This window comes from Bombina bombina, chromosome 7, assembly GCF_027579735.1.
Source record: "Bombina bombina isolate aBomBom1 chromosome 7, aBomBom1.pri, whole genome shotgun sequence".
Lineage (NCBI taxonomy): Eukaryota > Metazoa > Chordata > Amphibia > Anura > Bombinatoridae > Bombina > Bombina bombina.
Window position 1 is genome coordinate 533,323,639 of NC_069505.1, and position 23,923 is coordinate 533,347,561.

The window sequence follows — 23,923 nt, forward strand, 5'->3', positions numbered from 1 at the left end:
CTTGAATCAGAAGGTCCTTTCTCAGAGGCAGAGTCCATTGTGGAAGAGATGACATGTCCACCAGGTCTGCATACCAAGTCCTGCGTGGCCACGCAGGTGCTATCAAAATCACTGAAGCTCTCTCCTGTTTGATTCTGGCAATCAAACGAGGAAGGAGAGGAAATGGTGGAAACACATAAGCCAGGTTGAACGACCAGGGTACTGCTAGAGCATCTATCAGTACTGCTTGAGGATCCCTTGATCTGGACCTGTAACAAGGAAGTTTGGCGTTCTGACGAGACGCCATCAGATCCAATTCTGGTGTGCCCCATTGCTGAATCAATTGTGCAAACACCTCCGGATGAAGTTCCCACTCCCCGGATGAAAAGTCTGACGACTTAGAAAATCCGCTTCCCAGTTCTCCACTCCTGGGATATAGATTGCTGATAGATGGCAAGAGTGAGTCTCTGCCCATCTACAGTGGGGCAAAAAAGTATTTAGTCAGCCACCAATTGTGCAAGTTCTCCCACTTAAGAAGATGAGGGAGGCCTGTAATTTTCATCATAGGTATACCTCAACAATGAGAGACAAAATGTGGAAACAAATCCAGACAATCACATTGTCTGATTTGGAAAGAATTTATTTGCATATTATGGTGGAAAATAAGTATTTGGTCACCTACAAACAAGCAAGATTGCTGGCTCTCACAGACCTGTATCTTCTTCTTTAAGAGGCTCCTCTGTCCTCCACTCATTACCTGTATTAATGGCACATGTTTGAACTTGTTATCAGTATAAGAGACACCTGTCCCCAACCTCAAACAGTTACACTCCAAACTCCACTATGGTGAAGACCAAAGAGCTGTTGAAGGACACCAGAAACAAAATTGTAGACCTGCACCAGGCTGGGAAGACTGAATCTGCAATAGGCAAGCAGCTTGGTGTGAAGAAATCAACTGTGGGAGCAATAATTAGAAAATGGAAGCCATACAAGACCACTGATAATCTCCCTCAATCTGGGGCTCCACGCAAGATCTCACCCTGTGGGGTCAAAATGATCACGAGAACGGTGAGCAAACATCCCAGAACCATACGGGGGGACCTAGTGAATGACCTGCAGAGAGCTGGGACCAACGTAACAAAGGCTACCATCAGTAACACACTACGCCACCAGGGACTCAGATCCTGCAGTGCCAGACGTGTCCCCCTGCTTAAGCCAGTATATGTCCGGGCCTGTCTGAAGTATGCTAGAGAGCATTTGGATGATCCAGAAGCGGATTGGGAGAATGTCATATGGTCAGATGAAACCAAAGTAGAACTGTTTGGTAGAAACACAACTCGTCGTGTTTGGAGGAGAGAGAATGCTGAGTTGCAACCAAAGAACACCATACCTACTGTGAAGCATGGGGGTGGCAACATCATGCTTTGGGGCTGTTTCTCTGCAAAGGGAACAGGACGACTGATCCGTGTACATGAAAGAATGAATGGGGCCATGTATTGTGAGATTTTGAGTGCAAACCTCCTTCTATCAGCAAGGGCATTGAAGATGAAACGTGGCTGGGTCTTTCAGCATGACAATGATCCCAAACACACTGCCCGGGCAACGAAGGAGTGGCTTTGTAAGAAGCATTTCAAGGTCCTGGAGTGGCCTAGCCAGTCTCCAGATCTCAACCCCATAGAAAACCTTTGGAGGGAGTTGAAAGTACATGTTGCCCAGCGACAGCCCCAATGCATCACTGCTCTAGAGGAGATCTGCATGCAGGAATGGGCCAACATACCAGCAACAGTGTGTGACAACCTTGTGAAGACTTACAGAAAACGTTTGACCTCTGTCATTGCCAACAAAGGATATATAACAAAGTATTGAGATGAACTTTTGATATTGACCAAATACTTATTTTCCACCATAATTTGCAAATAAATTCTTTCCAAATCAGACAATGTGATTGTCTGGATTTGTTTCCACATTTCATCTCTCATAGTTGAGGTATACCTATGATGAAAATTACAGGCCTCTCTCATCTTCTTAAGTGGGAGAACTTGCACAATTGGTGGCTGACTAAATACTTTTTTGCCCCATTGTAATTATTTTGGTAACCTCTATCATCGCTAGAGAACTCTTTGTTCCCCCCTGATGATTGATATATGCTACAGTCGTGATATTGTCTGACTGAAATTTTATGAATCTGGCCGAAGCCAGCTGAGGCCACGCCTGAAGCGAGTTGAATATCGCTCTCAGTTCTAGAATATTTATCAGGAGGAGAGCCTCCTCCTGAGTCCACAAACCCTGTGCTTTCAGGGAGTTCCAGACTGCACCTCAGCCCAATAGGCTGGCATCCATCGTCACTATGACCCATGCTGGTCTGCGGAAACACATTCCCTGGGACAGATGATCCTGTGACAACCACCAAAGAAGAGAGTCTCTGGTCTCTTGATCCAGATTTATCTGAGGAGATAAATCTGCATAATCCCCATTCCACTGTTTGAGCATGCATAGTTGCAGTGGTCTGAGATGCAAGCGAGCAAATGGAACTATGTCCATTGCTGCTACCATTAGTCCGATTACCTCCATACACTGAGCCACTGACGGCTGAGGAATGGAATGAAGAGCTCGGCAGGTGGTTAAAATCTTTGATTTCCTGACCTCCGTCAGAAAATTTTTCATGTCCACCGAATCTATCAGAGTTCCCAGGAACTCTTGTGAGAGGGATAAGTGAACTCTTCATTACGTTCACCTTCCACCCGTGAGATCTTAGAAAAGCCAACACGATGTCCGTGTGAGACTTGGCTAGTTGGTAAGTTGACGCCTTAATTAAGAAAATGTCCAGATAAGGCGCCACTGTTATGCCCCGCTGCCTTAGAACCGCCAGAAGGTACCCTAGCACCTTTGTGAAAATTCTGGGAGCTGTTGCCAACTCGAAAGGGAAGAGCCTCAAACTGGTAATGCTTGTCCAAGAAGGCGAACCTGAGGAACTGGTGATGATGTTTGTGGATAGGGATGTGTAGATATGCATCCTTTACATCCACGGTGGTCATATATTGACCCTCCTGGATCATTGGTAAAATAGTCCGAATGGTCTCCATCTTGAAGGATGGGACTCTGAGGAATTTGTTTAGGATCTTGAGATCTAAAACTGGTCTGAAGGTTCCCTCTTTTTTGGGAACCACAAACAGATTGGAGTCAAACCCCTGCCCCTGTTCTGTTTTCAGAACTGGGCGGATCACTCCCATGGTATATAGGTCTTTTACACTGTGTTAGAACACCTATCTTTTTGTCTGGTTTACAGACAATTGAGAAAGATGGAATCTCCCCCTTGGAGGAGAATCTTTGAAATCTATAAGATACCCCTTGGTTACGATTTCTAAAGCCCAGGAGTCCTGGATGTCTTTTGCCCAAGCCTGAGCAAAGAGAGAAAGTCTGCCCCCTACTAGATCCGGTCCCGGATTGGGGGCTACCCCTTCATGCTGTCTTGGTGGCAGCAGCGGGCTTCTTGGCCTGTTTACCTTTGTTCCAAGTCTGGTTAGGTCTCCAGACTGACTTGGATTGAGCAAAATTCCCCTCTTGTTTTGTAGCAGGGGAAGAGGTAGAGGGCCCACCTTTGAAGTTTCGAAAGGAACGAAAATTATTTTGTTTGGTCCTCATTTTATTTCTTGAAGAAAATAAAAACTAATATTTTATCACCTCTTTCACTTTACCCTTCCTAGTACTTAGAGTAGGCAAAGAGAATGACTGGGGGTGGAGCTAAGGGAGGAGCTATATAGACAGCTCTGCTGTGGTGCTCTTTGCCACTTCCTGTTAGCAGGAGGATAATATCCCACAAGTAAAGGATGAATATGTGGACTGTGTACCTTATAGAAGAAAACTAAATGTATGCTTACCTGATAACTTTCTTTCTTTCCGGACATGGAGAGTCCACAACGTCTTTCCAATTACTAGTGGGATATTCAATCCTGGCCAGCAGGAGGAAGCAAAGAGCACCCCAGCAAAGCTGTTAAATGTAACTGCCTTACCCATAACCCCCAGTCATTCAAACGAAGGAAATGGAAAAGGAAGAAAACACAAGTGTGAAAAGATGCCTGAAGTTTACACAAAAAAAACCCCCTGCTGAATAATAATTAAAAGAGGGCAGGGTTGTGGACTATCCATGTCCGGAAATAAAAAAAAATATCAGGTAAGTATAAATTTTGTTTTCTTTCCTATGACATGGAGAGTCCACAACATCATTCTAATTACTAGTGGGAACCAAAACCCAAGCTAGAGAACACGGAATGAACAGGGAGGAAGAGAAAAGGCAGGAGGACCTAAACAGAAGGCACCACCGTTTGAAGAACCTTTCTCCCAAAATAAGCCTCAGCCGAGGCAAAAATATCAAATTTGGAAAATTTGGAAAAAGTATGCAGAGAGGACCATGTTGCCGCCTTGAGTATTTGGAATGGTGACAGAAATAGTGCACATGATTTTGTGGCACTACTTAATACAAATGAAGTAGGTATTAAATTTACATCAGATTTTGATTACAGGAAAATACATTATTTGGATGTTAAACTTAGGGGTACTGTGGAGGAGCATATACAAACAGAAGTTTATACCAAGCCAGTCCCAGGGAACACACTCCTGTATGCCCACAGTATCCACCCAAGACGTGTATTTGGATCTGTAGCAAAAGGGCAGTTTATCAGACTTAAAGGGCCATAATACCCAAATGTTTAAACACTTGAAAGTGATGCAGCATAGCTGTAAAAAGCTGACTAGAAAATATCACCTGAACATCTCTATGTAAAAAAAAAAGATATTTTACCTCAAAAGTTCCTCAGTAGCCACATCCCATTGTAAAGGACTTCTAAGCAGCAAATCAGTATGTCTGTCCCGGGACAGCAGAAGGAGCGAGCTTTTGTGCACACTCATCTTATTTCCCTATTCAGTGTAAGGAAGTTTACAATGAAATCTCATGAGAGTTAAGTGAAATCTCATGAGATCACAGTAAAAGAGTTCATGAGCTCAGCACTGCTAATGCTGATTGACTGCTGTTCATTTCTTCATTTATTTATTTTTTACCTGCAGCTGGGCTGTAGCTGAGTATACCTTTTTACACAGAACTTACTCTGCTGAGCTGAGGAAATTGTGAGGTAAAATATCTTCCTTTTTACATAGAGATGCTCAGGTGATATTTTCCTGTCAGCTTTTTACAATTATACTGCATCAGTTTCAAGTAATTTAGCATATGAGTATTATGTCCATGTAAGAGAAACTGCAATACTGTACAGACGTACTATTCAATAAACATGTGGAGATATTGTCTGGTAAATTGAAGGACAGAGGTTATCCAAAACAAACAATTGAAAAATCCAAAACCTCGGTAGAAAAAATAAAAAGGGATGACTTATTTAAAGAAAGAAGTAAACAGGATAAGATAGATGATAGGGTAACCTTTGTTACCAAATATACGCCTAGATTATGAGTTTTGTCGGTAAAGCTGTGCGTTGCTAACGCTCAGTTCCAGCTCACCGCTCACCTACAAACAACGCTGGTATTACAGGTTTTTTCCAACCCGGCGTTAGCCTCTAAAAAGTGAGCGTTGAGCAAAATTTTGCTCCGCTGCTTACGGTAGCGGTGAGCTGGAAAAGCGTGCTTGTGCACGATTTCCCCATAGAAAACAATGGGGCAGATTCGGCTGAAAAAAAAACCTAACACCTGCAAAAAAGCAGCGTTCAGCTCCTAACGCAGCCCCATTGTTTCCTATGGGGAAAACATAATTTATGCTTACCTGATAAATTTATTTCTCTTGTAGTGTATCCAGTCCACGGATCATCCATTACTTATGGGATATTAACTCCTCCCCAACAGGAAGTGCAAGAGGATTCACCCAGCAGAGCTGCTATATAGCTCCTCCCCTAACTGCCATTACCAGTCATTCGACCGAAAACATGCAGAGAAAGGAAAACCATAGGGTGCAGTGGTGACTGTAGTTTAATGGAAAAATTACCTGCCTTAAAGTGACAGGGCGGGCCGTGGACTGGATACACTACAAGAGAAATAAATTTATCAGGTAAGCATAAATTATGTTTTCTCTTGTTAAGTGTATCCAGTCCACGGATCATCCATTACTTATGGGATACCAATACCAAAGCTAAAGTACACGGATGACGGGAGGGACAGGCAGGCTCTTTATACGGAAGGAACCACTGCCTGAAGAACCTTTCTCCCAAAAACAGCCTCCGAAGAAGCAAAAGTGTCAAATTTGTAAAATTTGGAAAAAGTATGAAGAGAAGACCAAGTTGCAGCCTTGCAAATCTGTTCAACAGAAGCCTCATTCTTAAAGGCCCAAGTGGAAGCCACAGCTCTAGTAGAATGTGCTGTAATTCTTTCAGGAGGCTGCTGTCCAGCAGTCTCATAGGCTAACCGTATTATGCTACGAAGCCAAAAGGAGAGAGAGGTAGCCGAAGCTTTTTGACCTCTCCTCTGACCAGAATAAACGACAAACAGGGAAGACGTTTGTCGAAAATCCTTAGTTGCCTGTAGATAAAATTTCAGGGCACGGACTACATCTAGATTGTGTAGCAGACGTTCCTTTTTCGAAGAAGGATTAGGACACAAAGATGGAACCACAATCTCTTGATTGATATTCCTGTTAGTGACCACCTTAGGTAGGAACCCAGGTTTAGTACGCAGAACTACCTTGTCTGAATGAAAAATCAGATAAGGAGAATCACAATGTAAGGCAGATAACTCAGAGACTCTTCGAGCCGAGGAAATCGCCATTAAAAACAGAACTTTCCAAGATAACAACTTGATATCAATGGAATGAAGGGGTTCAAACGGAACCCCCTGTAAAACATTAAGAACTAAGTTCAAACTCCATGGTGGAGCAACAGTTTTAAACACAGGCTTGATCCTAGCTAAAGCCTGACAAAAAGCTTGAACGTCCGGAACTTCTGACAGACGTTTGTGTAAAAGAATGGACAGAGCTGAAATCTGTCCCTTTAAGGAACTAGCGGATAAACCCTTTTCTAAACCTTCTTGTAGAAAAGACAATATCCTCGGAATCCTAACCTTACTCCATGAGTAACTCTTGGATTCGCACCAATATAAGTATTTGCGCCATATCTTATGGTAAATCTTTCTGGTAACTTCCTAGCCTGTATTAAGGTATCAATAACTGACTCAGAAAAACCACGTTTTGATAAAATCAAGCGTTCAATTTCCAAGCAGTCAGCTTCAGAGAAATTAGATTTTGATGTTTGAAGGGACCCTGGATCAGAAGGTCCTGTTTCAGAGGTAGCGACCAAGGTGGACAGGATGACATGTCCACTAGATCTGCATACCAAGTCCTGCTTGGCCATGCAGGCGCTATTAGAATCACTGATGCTCTCTCCTGTTTGATTCTGGCAATCAATCGAGTAAGCATCGGGAAGGGTGGAAACACATAAGCCATCCCGAAGGTCCAAGGTGCTGTCAAAGCATCTATCAGAACCGCTCCCGGATCCCTGGATCTGGACCCGTAACGAGGAAGCTTGGCGTTCTGTCGAGACGCCATGAGATCTATCTCTAATTTGCCCCTACGTCGAAGTATTTGGGCAAAGACCTCCGGATGAAGTTCCCACTCCCCCGGATGAAAAGTCTGACGACTTAAGAAATCCGCCTCCCAGTTCTCCACTCCCGGGATGTGGATTGCTGACAGGTGGCAAGAGTGAGACTCTGCCCAGCGAATTATCTTTGATACTTCCATCATTGCTAGGGAGCTTCTTGTCCCTCCCTGATGGTTGATGTAAGCTACAGTCGTGATGTTGTCCGACTGAAACCTGATGAACCCCCGAGTTGTTAACTGGGGCCAAGCCAGAAGGGCATTGAGAACTGCTCTCAATTCCAGAATGTTTATTGGTAGGAGACTCTCCTCCTGATTCCATTGTCCCTGAGCCTTCAGAGAATTCCAGACAGCGCCCCAACCTAGTAGGCTGGCGTCTGTTGTTACAATTGTCCAGTCCGGCCTGCTGAATGGCATCCCCCTGGACAGATGTGGCCGAGAAAGCCACCATAGAAGAGAATTTCTGGTCTCTTGATCCAGATTCAGAGTAGGGGACAAGTCTGAGTAATCCCCATTCCACTGACTTAGCATGCACAATTGCAGCGGTCTGAGATGTAGGCGTGCAAAGGGTACTATGTCCATTGCTGCTACCATTAAGCCGATCACCTCCATGCATTGAGCTACTGACGGGTGTTGAATGGAATGAAGGACACGGCATGCATTTTGAAGCTTTGTTAACCTGTCTTCTGTCAGGTAAATCTTCATTTCTACAGAATCTATAAGAGTCCCCAAGAAGGGAACTCTTGTGAGTGGAAAGAGAGAACTCTTCTTTTCGTTCACCTTCCATCCATGCGACCTTAGGAATGCCAGTACTAACTCTGTATGAGACTTGGCAGTTTGAAAGCTTGAAGCTTGTATCAGAATGTCGTCTAGGTACGGAGCTTCCGCAATTCCTCGCGGTCTTAGGACCGCCAGAAGAGCACCCAGAACCTTTGTGAAGATTCTCGGAGCCGTAGCCAATCCGAATGGAAGAGCTACAAACTGGTAATGCCTGTCTAGAAAGGCAAACCTTAGATACCGGTAATGATCTTTGTGAATCGGTATGTGAAGGTAAGCATCCTTTAAATCCACTGTGGTCATGTACTGACCCTTTTGGATCATGGGTAAAATTGTCCGAATAGTCTCCATTTTGAACGATGGAACTCTTAGGAATTTGTTTAGGATCTTTAAATCCAGGATTGGCCTGAAAGTTCCCTCTTTTTTGGAAACCACAAACAGATTTGAGTAAAAGCCTTGTCCCTGTTCCGACCGTGGAACTGGATGGATTACTCCCATTAATAAAAGCTCTTGTACGCAGCGTAGAAACGCCTCTTTCTTTATTTGGTTTGTTGACAACCTTGACAGATGAAATCTCTCTCTTGGGGGAGAGTATTTGAAGTCCAGAAGGTATCCCTGAGATATTATCTCTAGCGCCCAGGGATCCTGGACATCTCTTGCCCAAGCCTGGGCGAAGAGAGAAAGTCTGCCCCCCACTAGATCCGTTCCCGGATCGGGGGCCCTCAATTCATGCTGTTTTAGGGGCACCAGCAGGTTTCCTGGCCTGCTTGCCCTTGTTCCAGGACTGGTTAGGTCTCCAGCCTTGTCTGTAGCAAGCAACAGATCCTTCTTGTTTTGGAGCAGAGGAAGTTGATGCTGCTCCTGCTTTGAAATTCCGAAAGGAACGAAAATTAGATTGTCTAGCCTTAGGTTTGGCTCTGTCTTGAGGCAGGGCATGGCCTTTACCTCCTGTAATGTCAGAAATAATTTCTTTCAATCCGGGCCCGAATAAGGTCTGCCCTTTGAAAGGTATATTAAGAAATTTAGACTTAGAAGTAACGTCAGCTGACCAGGATTTTAGCCACAGTGCTCTGCGCGCCTGAATGGCGAATCCGGAATTCTTAGCCGTAAGCTTAGTTAAATGTACTACGGCATCTGAAATAAATGAGTTAGCTAACTTAAGAGCTTTAAGCCTGTGTGTAATCTCATCTAATGGAGCTGATTCAAGTGTTCCTTCCAGAGACTCAAACCAAAATGCTGCTGCAGCCGTGACAGGCGCAATGCATGCAAGGGGTTGCAATATAAAACCTTGTTGAACAAACATTTTCTTAAGGTAACCCTCTAACTTTTTATCCATTGGATCTGAAAAGGCACAGCTATCCTCCACCGGGATAGTGGTACGCTTAGCTAAAGTAGAAACTGCTCCCTCCACCTTAGGGATCGTTTGCCATAAGTCCCGTGTGGTGGTGTCTATTGGAAACATCTTTCTAAATATCGGAGGGGGTGAGAACGGCACACCGGGTCTATCCCACTCCTAGTAACAATTTCAGTAAGTCTCTTAGGTAAAGGAAAAACGTCAGTACTCAATGGTACCGCAAAATATTTATCCAACCTACACATTTTTTCTGGTATTGCAACTGTGTTACAATCATTCAGAGCCGCTAACACCTCCCCTAGTAATACACGGAGGTTTTCCAGCTTAAATTTAAAATTTGAAATATCTGAATCCAATCTGTTTGGATCAGAACCGTCAGCCGCAGAATGAAGCTCTCCGTCCTCATGTTCTGCAAGTTGTGACGCAGTATCTGACATGGCCCTAACAATATCAGCGCACTCTGTTCTCACCCCAGAGTGATCACGCTTACCTCTTAGTTCTGGTAATTTAGCCAAAACTTCAGTCATAACAGTAGCCATATCCTGTAATGTGATTTGTAATGGCCGCCCAGATGTACTCGGCGCCACAATATCACGCACCCCCCGAGCGGGAGATGCAGGTACTGACACGTGAGGCGAGTTAGTCGGCATAACTCTCCCCTCGTTGTTTGGTGAAATGTGTTCAATTTGTACAGATTGACTTTTATTTAAAGTAGCATCAATACAGTTAGTACATAAATTTCTATTGGGCTCCACTTTGGCATTAGCACATATAGCACAGATGTCTTCCTCTGAATCAGACATGTTTAACACACTAGCAAATAAACTAGCAACTTGGAAATACTTTTCAAGTAATTTACTATAATATGAAAACGTACTGTGCCTATAAGAAGCACAGAAAGAGTTATGACAGTTGAAAGTTAATAAACTGAAAGGTTATAGCATCAAATCTTTGTAAAAAACACAATTTTAGCAAAGGCTTGTTCCCATTAGCGAAGGATAACTAACCCTGATAGCAGAAAAAAAAAAAAAAAAGTTACAGAAATAAACGTTTTTTATCACAGTCAACTACAATCTCACAGCTCTGCTGTGAATGATTACCTCCCTCAAAACAAGTTTTGAAGACCCCTGAGTTCTGTAGAGATGAACCGGATCATGCAGGAAATACAATGAGCTTCTGACTGAATTTTTTGACCTCCCCCTCACACACAACAGTGAGAGAGATCAGTAAACTGTCATAAATTAAATAAAACAACTGCCAAGTGGAAAAAATAATGCCCAAAACATTTTATTCACCCAGTACCTCAGAAAATGAAACGATTTTACATGCCAGCAAAAAACGTTTAACATAAATTAAGTGTTATTAAAGAGCCTGTTGCCAGTCCCTGCAAATTAGGCTAAAGTCTTATGCACACAGTATAATTCCAGTGAAGTGCCATTCCCCAGAATACTGAAGTGTAAAATATACATACATGACAGCCTGATACCAGATGCTGCTACTGCATTTAAGGCTGAGTTTACATTATATCGGTATGGCAGAATTTTCTCATCAATTCCATTGTCAGAAAATAATAAGCTGCTACATACCTCTTTGCAGATTAATCTGCCCGCTGTCCCCTGATCTGAAGTTTACCTCTCCTCAGATGGCCGAGAAACAGCAATATGATCTTAACTACGCCGGCTAAAATCATAGTAAAAACTCAGGTAGATTCTTCTTCAAATTCTACCAGAGAAGGAATAACACACTCCGGTGCTATTATAAAATAACAAACTTTTGATTGAAGGTATAAAACTAAATATAATCACCATAGTCCTCTCACACATCCTATCTAGTCGTTGGGTGCAAGAGAATGACTGGGAATGGCAGTTAGGGGAGGAGCTATATAGCAGCTCTGCTGGGTGAATCCTCTTGCACTTCCTGTTGGGGAGGAGTTAATATCCCATAAGTAATGGATGATCCGTGGACTGGATACACTTAACAAGAGAAATACATTTTATGTCTGCACCTAACACCCTAACATGAACCCCGATTCTAAACACCCCTAATCTTACACTTATTAACCCCTAATCTACACCCCCCAACATCATCGTCACCTGCATAAACTTATTAACCCCTAATCTGCCGCTCCGGACACCGCCGCCACCTACATTATACCTATGAACCCCTAATCTGCTGCCCCCAACATCGCTGACACCTACGTTATATTTATTAACCCCTAATCTGCCGCCGCCAACGACGCTGCCACTATAATAAAGTTATTAAACCCTAAACCCTAAAGTCTAACCCTAACACCCCCCTAACTTAAATATAATTTAAATACATCTAAATAAATTTACTAGTATTAACTAAATTATTCCTATTTAAAACTAAATACTTACCTATAAAATAAACCCTAAGCTAGCTACAATATAACTAATAATTACATTGTAGCCATCTTAGGGTTTATTTTTATTTTACAGGCAACTTTGTATTTATTTTAACTAGGTACTAGGTAGAATGAAGGTTCCTTTAATTGATGTCATCCAAGATGGCGTCCCTTCAATTCCGATTGGCTGATAGAATCCTATCAGCCAATCGGAATTAAGGTAGGAAAAATCCTATTGGCTGATGCAATCAGCCAATAGAATTGAAGTTCAATCCTATTGGCTGATCCAATCAGCCAATAGGATTGAGCTCGTATTCTATTGGCTGTTCCAATCAGCCAATAGAATGCAAGCTCAATTCCATTGGCTGATTGCATCAGCCAATAGGATTTTCCCTCTCTTAATTCCGATTGGCTGATAGGATTCTATTATCCAATTGGAATTGAAGGGATGCCATCTTGGATGATGTCACTTAAAGGAACCTTCATTCTTCAGTCGCCGTCGGATGGAAGAGGATGCTCCGCATCGGATGTCTTCAAGATGGACCGGCTCCACTCCGGATGGAAGAAGATAGAAGATGTCGCCTTGATGAAGAATTCTGCACGTCTGGATGTCCTCTTCTGCCTGGATCGGATGAAGACTTCTGCCCCTCTGGAGGACCAATTGTGCCCGGCTGGGTGAAGACGTCTCAAGGTAGGGCGATCTTCAAGGGGGTAGTGTTAGGTTTTATTAAGGGGGGATTGGGTGGGTTTTAGAGTAGGGTTGGGTGTGTGGGTGGTGGGTTTTAATGTTGGGGGGGTATTGTATTTTTTTTTACAGGTAAAAGAGCTGATTACTTTGGGGCAATGCCCCGCAAAAGGCTCTTTTAAGGGCTATTTGTAATTTAGTATAGGGTAGGGATTTTTATTATTTTGGGGGGCTTTTTTATTTTATTAGGGGGATTAGAGTAGGTGTAATTAGTTTAAAAATTTGTAATTTCTTTTTTATTTTCATTTATTTAGTGTTTTTTTTTCGTAATATAGTTTATTTAATTTAATTGTAATTAATTGTAGTTAATTTAGGGAATTAATTTAATTATAATGTAGTGTTAGGTGTAATTGTAACTTAGGTTAGGGTTTATTTTACAGGTAAATTTGTCTTTATTTTAACTAGGTAGTTATTAAATAGTTAATAACTATTTAGTAACTATTCTACCTAGTTAAAATAAATACAAAGTTGGCTGTAAAATAAAAATAAACCCTTAGATGGCTACAATGTAATTATTAGTTATATTGTAGCTATCTTATGGTTTATTTTATAGGTAAGTATTTAGTTTTAAATAGGATTAATTTATTTAATTGTAGTAATTTTATTTTGTTTTATTTAAATTATATTTAAGTTAGGGGGGGTTAGTTTTAGGGTTAGACTTAGGTTTAGGGGTTAATAAATTTAGTATAGTGGCGGCAAAGTTGGGGGCGGCTGATTAGGGGTTAATAAATGTAGGTAGGTGTCTGCGATGTTAGGGATGACAGATTAGGGGTTAATAATATTTAACTAGTGTTTGTGAGGCAGGAGTGCTGCGGTTTAGGGGTTAATACATCTATTTAAGTTGCGGCGATGTCCGGTCGGCAGATTAGGCGTTAAAAACTTTATTTAAGTGTTTGCGATGTGGGGGGGGGGGGGGGGGCTCGGTTTAGGGGTTAATATGTAGTTTATGGGTGTTAGTGTACTTTTTAGCACTTTAGTTAAGAGTCTTATGTTACAGCGTTAGCCCATAAAACTCTTAACTACTGACTTTTAAATGCGGAAGGAGTCTTGACATGAGAGGGTGTACCGCTCACTTTTTCCAGCAATCGTAATACCGGTGTTAGGAAAATCCCATAGAAAAGATAGGATACGCAACTGACGTAAGGGGATTTGCGGTATGCTAAAATCGCGGAAAAAAGTGAGCGGTACACCTGTACCTGCCAGACTCGTAATACCAGCGGGCGTTAAAAAGCAGCGTTGGGACCTCTCAACGCTGCTTTTTAAGGCTAACGCCAAACTCGTAATCTAGCCGATAGTAAGCAATATCATCAGATCTGTTCTATTATACGAAAACATCTGCCTTTACTACAGGCTGATGAGAAATTGATCAAAATAGCAAGACAAGGTTGTAGGTTCTCCTTTAAAAAGGGCATGTCTATAGGTAATCACGTAGGCCCTACAAAGCTACGAAAAAGTGTAACTACACAAAGCTCATGGTTAACATTTAAAGGTACATTTCACTGTAATAACTCAACTTGTAAGGCATGTGAGTTTCTACAAGAAGGAGATTCCTTCAAAAGTTCAGCTACAGGAGAACGATTTTACCATACGATGTGCCTTAACTGCAGAGAAACATATGCAGTGTACCTTTTAACATGTATCACATGTGATTTACAGTACATAGGTCTTACGACAAGAGAGGTCCGGTAAAGGGGTAAAGAACATGTCAACAACATAAAAAATGGTACCCTAACAACACCTTTAGTATAACATTTTAAGAATCAACATCAGAAAAGTCTGACATCTCTAAGATGGACGGTAATAGAAATGGTACAGAAAGACAAAGGGGGACAGAGCAAAGAGTCTAAATTAGCACTAAGAGAGGTATTCTGGATTCATAAAATGAAAACCAGAATGCCTCTTGGACTCAATTCTGAGTATGATGTGATACATTTCTGGCAATGAAAGAATTTCCGGCAATAAATATATATATATATCACACATACTCAGAATCAATGAAATGAAATAAATTAAAAGTCTACTGTATATACAAAGGTTGTGATTGTCTTTAGGATTATAAGGTTGGACATGAGATGTATAGATTAACAGATGCATAAACATCATGTCTGTTGCTTTTTTTGTGTGACTTATTGAGATGTGTATATGCCTTTAAATATGTATTCAATGCAACTGTGGAGGAAAGAAAAATATCACGCAATTGCGTGTATTATGTATGAGTAGCGAATAATAATATATATTTTGATGTGTTTAAATGCAGTTCAATAAACAATGTGGAAAGGAAAAAAATTAATTAATGTGAAAAGGAAAAAAATAATGTTAATGATCTTATCTTTTATAAAACATTATTTTTATGTGAAGCATTGTCCAAGGACAGGAGAGTTATATAGCCTAAATATGGCAAAAATGTAGAAAAGAGGTAGTAAGTACTGGTCTAATGTTTCACAATAGGTAACAAGTAATTAAATAATTTGTATACACCAGGTGTGGTGAGCTGTAAGGAGGATGTAACCCAGGATGCATCTAGACAGTGATAGGGTAGATAGTGAGTTTCTTTGTTTTTAATTAACCAATCAAATATTGGTGACTCAAGACCTTTAAGTTCACAGGCAGAGTTCCTATATGCTATGAGTACGATGAATGCCGAAACACATAAGCAGGAACGCTACCCTTGAATGCTGTGTTGTGATGTTATAAACAGATTTTAAGCAATGTTGCTGTAAGCTGTTAGCTGAATAAAAGTTCCACGGAAGCTTCATTTTTGAAAGCCCAAGACGAGGATACAGCCCTAGTGGAATGAGTTGTAATTCTCTCAGGAGGCTGCTGTCCACCAGTCTCATAAGCCAAACAATCAAACTTCTCTACCAGAGAGACAGAGTAGTAGAAGTGGCCTTCGGACCCTTACTCTTTCCAGAGAAAACAACAAACTGGGTAGAAGATAGCCGAAAATCTTTAGTAGCTTGTAAGTAAAATTTTAGAGCCTGCACAACATCCAAGCTATGCAAAAGACGTTCCTTTTGAGAAGAAGGATTAGGACAAAGAGAAGGAACAACAATTTCCTGATTAATGTTTCGATCTGATACTACCTTAGGGAGAAACCCCAATTTAGTATGAAAGACTGCCTTATCAACATGAAAAATAAGGTAGAGGGAATCACACTGCAGAGCTGAAAGCTCAGACACTCTGCGAGCGGAAGAAATGGCCACAAGAAACAAAATCTTCCAGGATAACAGTTTTATATCAACAACATGCATAGGCTCAAACAGAGCCTGCTGTAAAACTTTAAGAACTAAATTAAGGCTCCATGGGGGAGCAACAGGTTTAAACACAGGCCTGATTCTAACCAGGGCCTGAACAAAGGCTTGAACTTCTGGTAGATCTGCCAGATGTTTGTGCAAAAGGATAGATAACGCTGAAATCTGACCCTTTAGAGAAATGACCGATAAATCCTTATCCAGTTCATCCTGAAGAAAAGACAAAATCCGGGGGAATCCATACCCGGCTCCAGGAGAACCCCTTAGATTCACACCAATAAAGATATTTACCCCATATCTTATGGCAAATCTTGTGAGTAACTGGTTTTCAAGCCTGAACCACAGTTTCAATGACCGCTTCAGAAAAACCACGCCTAGACAGAACAAGATGTTCAATCTCCAAGCAGTTAGCTTCAGGGAATCTAGGCTTGGGTGGAAGAAAGGACCCTGGAGTAGAAGGTCTTTTCCCTGAGGTAACCTCCAAGGAGGTAGAGATGACATCATCACCAGATCCTGCAAAGCCATGCAGGAGCTATTAGAATCACTGATGCTCTCTCCTGTTTGATATGAGCGATGACTCTTGGAAGGAGAGCAAACAGAGGAAACAGATAAGCCAGAGAAAACCTCCAAGGAACCGCTAGAGCATCTGTCAGAAGGGCCTGAGGATCTCTTGATCTTGAACCGTACTTTGGAACTTTGGCATTTTGGCGAGACACCATCAGATCCAACTCTGGAACCCCCCACTTGAGGGTTATCTGAGAGAACACTTCTGGATGGAGAGCCCACTCCTCGGGATGAAAGGTCTGTCTGCTCATAAAATCTGCTTCCCAGTTGTCCACTCCTGGAATGTTGATGGCAGATAGGAGACAATCGTGGGCTTCCGCCCACTGCAGAATTCGAGTCACCTCCTTCATGGCTAAGGAACTCCCAGTCCCTCCCTGGTGGTTAATGTAAGCCACTGAGGTGATTTTGCACGATTGAAATCTTATAAACTGGACCAATGACAGTGGAAGCCACGCTAATAGGGCATTGAAGATAGCTCTCAACTCCAAGATGTTATGGGAAGAGAGGACTCTTCCCGAGAGTACAGGCCCTGAGCCTTTAGAGGTTCCCAAACAGTACCCCAGCCACCCACCATGAGAGAGAGTCTCTTGTCAGAGTTAAATCTGAATTATCTCCATTCCATTGACAGAGCATACAAAGCTGCAGCAGTCGTAGATGGAACCGAGCAAAAGGAATGATGTTCATGGATGCCACCATCAGTCCAATCACCTCAATGCATTGGGCCACAGATGGACGCAAGGCAGGAATCAAGAATCTTGTCTTTTCTGATATCCGTCAGAAAAATCTTCATGAACAGGGAATCTATTATAGTCCCTAGGAAACAGACTTTGGTAGATGGAAGATAACTCTTTTCCAAATTCACCTTCCACCCATGGGAACATAGAAAAGACAACAGCATCTCTGTATGAGATTGGGCTAGTTGAAAAGATGAAGCCTGAACCAAGATGTCGTCTAGATAAGGCGCTACAACAATTCCCTGGGATCGGATCAAAGCCAAAGTGCCCCCAGAACCTTTGTGATTATTCTTGGAGCCATAGCCAGTCCAAATGTAAGTGCAACAAATTGGAAGTGTTTGTCCAGAAAGGCAAACCTAAGATACTGATGATGTTCCCTATGAATGGGAACGTGAAGGTATGAGTCCTTCAGGCCTATGGTCATCATAAACTGACCTTCCTGTATCAAAGGAAGAATGGAACAAATAGTTTCCATCTTAAAAGATGGAACCCTGAGGAATTTGTTTAGATACTTGAGGTCTAAAATTAGTCTAGTCTAAAAGTTCCCTCCTTTTTGGGAACCACAAATAGATTTGAGTATTTTGCTAGAGGGACAGGAACAATAACTCTCAGAGAGTATATGTCTTTTACACAGTTCAAAAAGGCTTCCTTCTTTATTTGGTTTGAGGATAGTCTTGACAGGAGAAATCTGCCCCTGGGAGGGCAAGATTTGAATCCCATTCTGTAACCCTGAGATACTATGTCCACCACCCAAGGGTCTGGGACATCGCGTATCCAGGCTTGACGAAAAAGAGAAAGCCTGCCCCCCACCTGATCTACAATGGAATCAGGGGCGGAACCTTCATGCTGATTTAGAGTCAGCAGAAGGCTTCTTGCTTTGTTTTCCCTTATTCCAGGGCTGTTAGATTTCCAAGACGATCTGGGTTGATCTGGTTTAGATGAGGAAGAGGAGGACTTTTGTACCTTAAAGTTACGAAAGGAACGAAAATTCGACGTCTGACGACCTCTAGGTCTGTTTTTCTTGTCTGAGGTGGGAAAGATCCCTTTCCACCTGTAATCTCTGAAATAATCTCTGCCAGACCAGGTCCAAACAGAGTCTTTCCCTTTTAAGGCAAAGCCAAAAACTTGGCCTTAGAAGAGACATCGGCCGACCAAGATTTTAACCACAGAACCCTATGAGCTAGGACCGTGGTGCTAGACATCTTAGCTCCCAGACAAATTATCTGCATATTGGCATCACAGATAAAAGTATTGGCCAATTTAAGAGCTTTGATCCTATATTGGATCTCCTCTACTGTAGTTTCCTCTGAGATAAGATCATATAATGCATTGCACCAATAAGATGCAGCTCCTGTAACCGTAGCAATACTCGCTGCTGGTTGCCACTGTAACCCTTGATGGACATACATCTTTTTAAAGTAAGCTTCTAGCTTCTTGTCCATTGAATCCTTAAAAGAACAACTATCCACTATAGGAATGGTAGTTCTCTTAGCAAGAGTAGAAATAGCTCCTTCTACTTTAGGAACAGTGCGCCATGAGTCACGAATAGAGTCAGCCACAGGAAACATCTTCTTAAAAACAGGGGAAGGGGGAAAAGGAACCTCTGGTTTATCCCATACTGAAATGTAGGAAAAGGAGAAGGTTAAACTGGCACTATGAAATAATGTGGGTAAGAGAAAGAGCCCAATACTGGGTTCCCGTGCTGCCCCTTAAATAATAACGTATGACAGGAAAAGGATAAAGATAGGGGTTTAATTAGCACTCATTCTTACTTACTAATAATAATGAAAATATAATACTTTAATATGCGATAGTTAAAACAGGGATACACAACCCTGGTTAAATGTAAAAATACCCCACAACTGAGCAAATAAGTATACCGTGAGTCACTCCCCTGTTTCCTGGCCGATAACAGGAACCGTCGGCTTCAGGTGACAGGAGTGACTTATACGGTTCTTATAATAAAACAAACGCGTTTCGGCTGTTGACCAGCATTTCTCAATGTTAGTTAGTCAGTATGAAAATTTAATTCAATAACATTGAAGGGAAAGCTGTTACTGCAGAAGAAACCTGAGCGGCAAAATCCCCAGGTAAATAAACACCCCAGGTGGATGAGAGGACACAGAAGGCACAGTATGAGAAACAACTAAGGCTTGGGACGTTTAAAGAGAAAGCCGAGGCATGTCACACATAGCATCATCCTAAGAGACATCAGGTTCAGAAGGAAGTAATTTTTCTTTAAATTTTAAAGTTTTAGATAAACAGGAAGAACAAAATTGCATAGGCAAAACAATTTGGTCTTCTAAACAAAGTAAACATTTATCCATGGAGCTGGACTGATCCTGTTCTAAGTCCATAGCTAACAATTCCCACAAGTAAAGAAACTTTTAGACCAAAAAATACCTCCGATTTCCTGAGGTTCCTAATGCCAAGATAATCCCCCACTAGTAATAGGAATGGAGTCCTGACTTGCTCAGCAATACGATCCGCTCGTAGTCACCAAATGCAGCCTCCACTTGAAGAGCAACTGCAGAGAAAAAAGGTGCCAGCTTAAATATACTGTTTGTAAAAAACAAACAAACAAAAAAAACGGCATTACCGTCTATTACCCAGAACAGGCAAACCGCAATTAAAAGCACTGCTTGGCTCACAAGCCTTAACATACCAAAGCCTAACGCATGTCTCATAGAAAAAAGATGTCTTACATCCCAGCCAATTGAGAGAACTCTGTCTCTTCAATAACATACTTTAAAATGATGAAAAAACGTATCCCATAATATGTACCAATAAAAATGTCCCCATATGAATCCTCATAGTAATCAAGGATTATTATTTTTTGTTAGATAACAACAAAAGGGATCTGGAAGGGGGATTAACCCCATAAGTGCTGCTGTCCTTCATTACCTAGAAGGCAAAAGCACAAGCCTTAGATCCTACTGCATAAGAGATGCTGATCCTCAAAGTGTGGCAGGCACTACGCTCCCTGTCATGGACCTGTAGGAAAAGAAAGAACAGCGTAACCAACTATGGCTTTCCACAAAGAGGTAGCAAAGTGTTAAAAGTAAAGCAAAGGACTGCCTCACCGCCTTTTAACTGCTAAAAGCCACCACTACTCTTACTCAAAAAATTGACGATGACACAGCTAGACCCCAATCCTTGCTTACCTGATAAATTCTTGTCTTTCCTAGCATGGAGAGTCCACGAATCCATTCTAATTATTATTTTATTGATAATCCGAAGCTTTTTATTCAGAAAAGAAAAAGCAAAATCTTGAAGGAAAGACTCCAAAAATGACAACAAAAAATCGACCTTCTGGCATGAATACATCAGTAAAAGAGAAAATAGTCTAACATGAGGAACTACATTGTTCCTAGTATAAACATTGACATTTGTTATTCTATTATACTACTTTCCTCTTTTTTATAGTGATCCTTATTCCTAAAGGGTTCAAATGTTATAACCATAAATTAAATATCAGTGCTGAGAAATTACTTAAAATGCTTAGGATATTATATTTCATCTCGCATAACAATTTAAAAAAATACTAATAAAAAGAGAAAAAAAGAGAAACTCTCTCCCTCCTGCCTCGTCTCCCCTTATATAAATCCAGCCCCTGTCTAAGCGGACAAAATGAGGTTATAATTGTCTGGTAGAAAGATCAAGAGATTATTACTAAATGTTGATATAATTTAAAGACTAATATTGAAGAATTCACAAAAAGCTTTCGTATAAGGTAAGGGGGCCAGAGTCTATTTTTGAATTGTTAGCGGGAATAGCTTAATTATAGGGCTCCAATTTTTAAAGAAGTATTGGGCCCTGTATTTGGAGAGAGGATCCATATTATATGCCTCAAAAACTATTTGTTGTAAGAGTGTATTACGAAAACACGTAAAATCCATTGAATGCGTATTTTTCCAGTTTTTCAAGATTAACAATCTGATCACCATATTTATGGTGTTCAGTCTTCCAATATTAATTGGTTCAATAGTTTCTATATTAAAATGTATAATAAAAATGACATGATAGACCTGAATTTTAAATTTCTCATGATAGAGCTTATTATACCAGTAATTGACTTTACCCCAGAATTGCTTTATTTTAGGGCAATAAAAAAACATATGTATAGTGTCAGCGTTTTCCAGGTGACATTTTGGACAATAGTGGTCTGTATTTAATGCAAATTTACAGAGTTTGGATGGGGTAATATAAGAGTTATGTAATAGTGTGATATGCGATTCTTTCCAACTACCGGAAATACTTAATTTCTCTAAAGCAGAAAAATTGTATTTGATGTGAGAAAATTCCAAACAAGGGAAATGTTGAGACCAATAGTTAAACATTTTATGAAGAAGCAATTGTCCCTGTTTGGCTAACATTATATTATATTAAAGAGAAATTGAGAATTTGCCTGCTACAAACTTCTTAATACATGCATTAATTTCAGACCATAGACAAAAAGAACCAAAGTTCCAATTCTGAGAGTTAACAAAATGACGTAATTGGAAATATGCAAATAGATTGGATCTGGGAAGCTCAAAAGAGTTAACTATATTAATTAAAGGAGTCTATTTGTCCAGAGGAAGAGACTATTTGGTGAATATATTTAAGCCCTTTGCGAGCCCAGGAGTCAAATACAGCACAATAGATTCCAGGAGTAAATTCCGGATTCCCTTGAATTGGTAAAAAGACAGAGAATCTAAAATCTATGTCTAACATAGCGCACATTTTCTGCCATGCGATAACTATGTTCCTAAAAGATAGTAAATTAGATACATTCACCGGGAGGTTTTTAAGTGGGCAATGAAGAATAGCTCTTAAAGTAAAGGGAGAAATAAGCATATTCTCTATCTCAACAGAGGAAATTTTGTTTGATTCCGTAAGCCAACCCAAAGCTATCCTAACTAAAGTATGTAGGAGGAAATTTTGTTTGATTCCATAAGCCAACCCAAAGCTATCCTAACTAAAGTAGATAGATTATAGAGTTTAGTATCAGGAAGAGCAAGACCCCCACTTGTTTTGGTATAGAAATGCATGCTTTGAGGCCCCTCCAAAAGAAATGCGAGCAGGCCGAATATAACTCCTGGATTTCTTGATTAGAGATAAAAAGAGGTCGATTATGAAGTATATAAAGTATCCACGGGAATATGATCATTTGAACTAAATTTACTCAGACCGAAAGAGAGAGAGAGGAAAAGCAGCCCAATTTTTAAGATCAAGAATTGCTTTTTGAAATACTTATGGATAGTTTAATTTGTACCACATCCTAGGATTTATATGAAGGGTAATACCCAAATATTTAATACAAACTGTTTTTTTAAAAGGGTAATCTAAATGACTATCTCTACATTTCTGGATCCACATTAATTCCCTTTTTGTGACATTAATCTTATAGCCCGAGAAAGAGCTGAAAACTGACAACATATATAGCATTCTTGGAATACTATTAATAGAATCTTCTAAGAAAATAAGAAGGTAATCGGCATACAGCGATATTTTAAAGACAGCTGAGCCGACTCTTATTCCCCCTAATTCCTGACATAACCAAACAGCCAACAGTTCTATTGAAATAATAAACAACAAGGGTGACAATGGACAACCTTGTCTGGTACCTCGCCCTAAAAGAATTCTAGGAGAGAGATTTCCGTTAACGAGAAGTGATGAATAGGGCTGCTTATATATTTTAGCAATAAAATCCAAAAAGTGACCCTTAAAGCCAAATTGGCTTAGAGAATATAACAAATGGTCCCAAGAGATAGAGTCAAATGCCTTCTCGGCGTCTACGGATAAGATAGCTAGATCCTTACCTGATATCACTTTATTATTATTTGTTGACTTATTTTTATTCCAAACATAATCTAACAGAATTTCCACTTTTCTAAGATTGAAAGTTACATTTCTGCCATACATGAAACCTGTTTGGTCAGGATGAATTATTTTATGAAGATAATATTTAAGTCTATTGGCAATAATAGAAAGGAGTATTTTGTAATCTGCATTTAGAACGGATATTGGTCTATAGGATGTTGGTTGCTCACTTTCTTTCCCTTTCTTCAGAATTAAAGAAATAATAATCGCAGCTGAGAAATAACTAGAAATAGGGGAAGAGGTTAGGCAATAGGTATTAAAAAGTACCACAAGAAAACTGCTGATATCTTCAGAGAGAATTTAATACAGTTTTACTGGGAACGAATCTGGGCCTGCTGCCTTATTTAACTTAACATTCTTGATTGTCAGTACAACCTCTTCCATTGAAATCGGGGGAATTAAGATATTCTAAATCTGAAACAGAAAAATAATTATTACTAATAGTGTTACTTGCTTAGAGTATAGTTTACACAAATAATTGAAACATACTTATCTAATGTTTTTTATTATTAGTAAATCTCATTGTACTGCCCTTAATAGCAGATATGTAGTTTCTATTCTTTCTATTCTTGACTACTTGGTCCAAATATTTGGCAGATCTACCATAGTGTCCCTTGAAAAGATTACTCAATTGAATCTCTTCCTCTAAACATTGTTGTTAAATAAATATGTCCCTTTCCAATCAAGCCTGAGAATATTGGAACCAA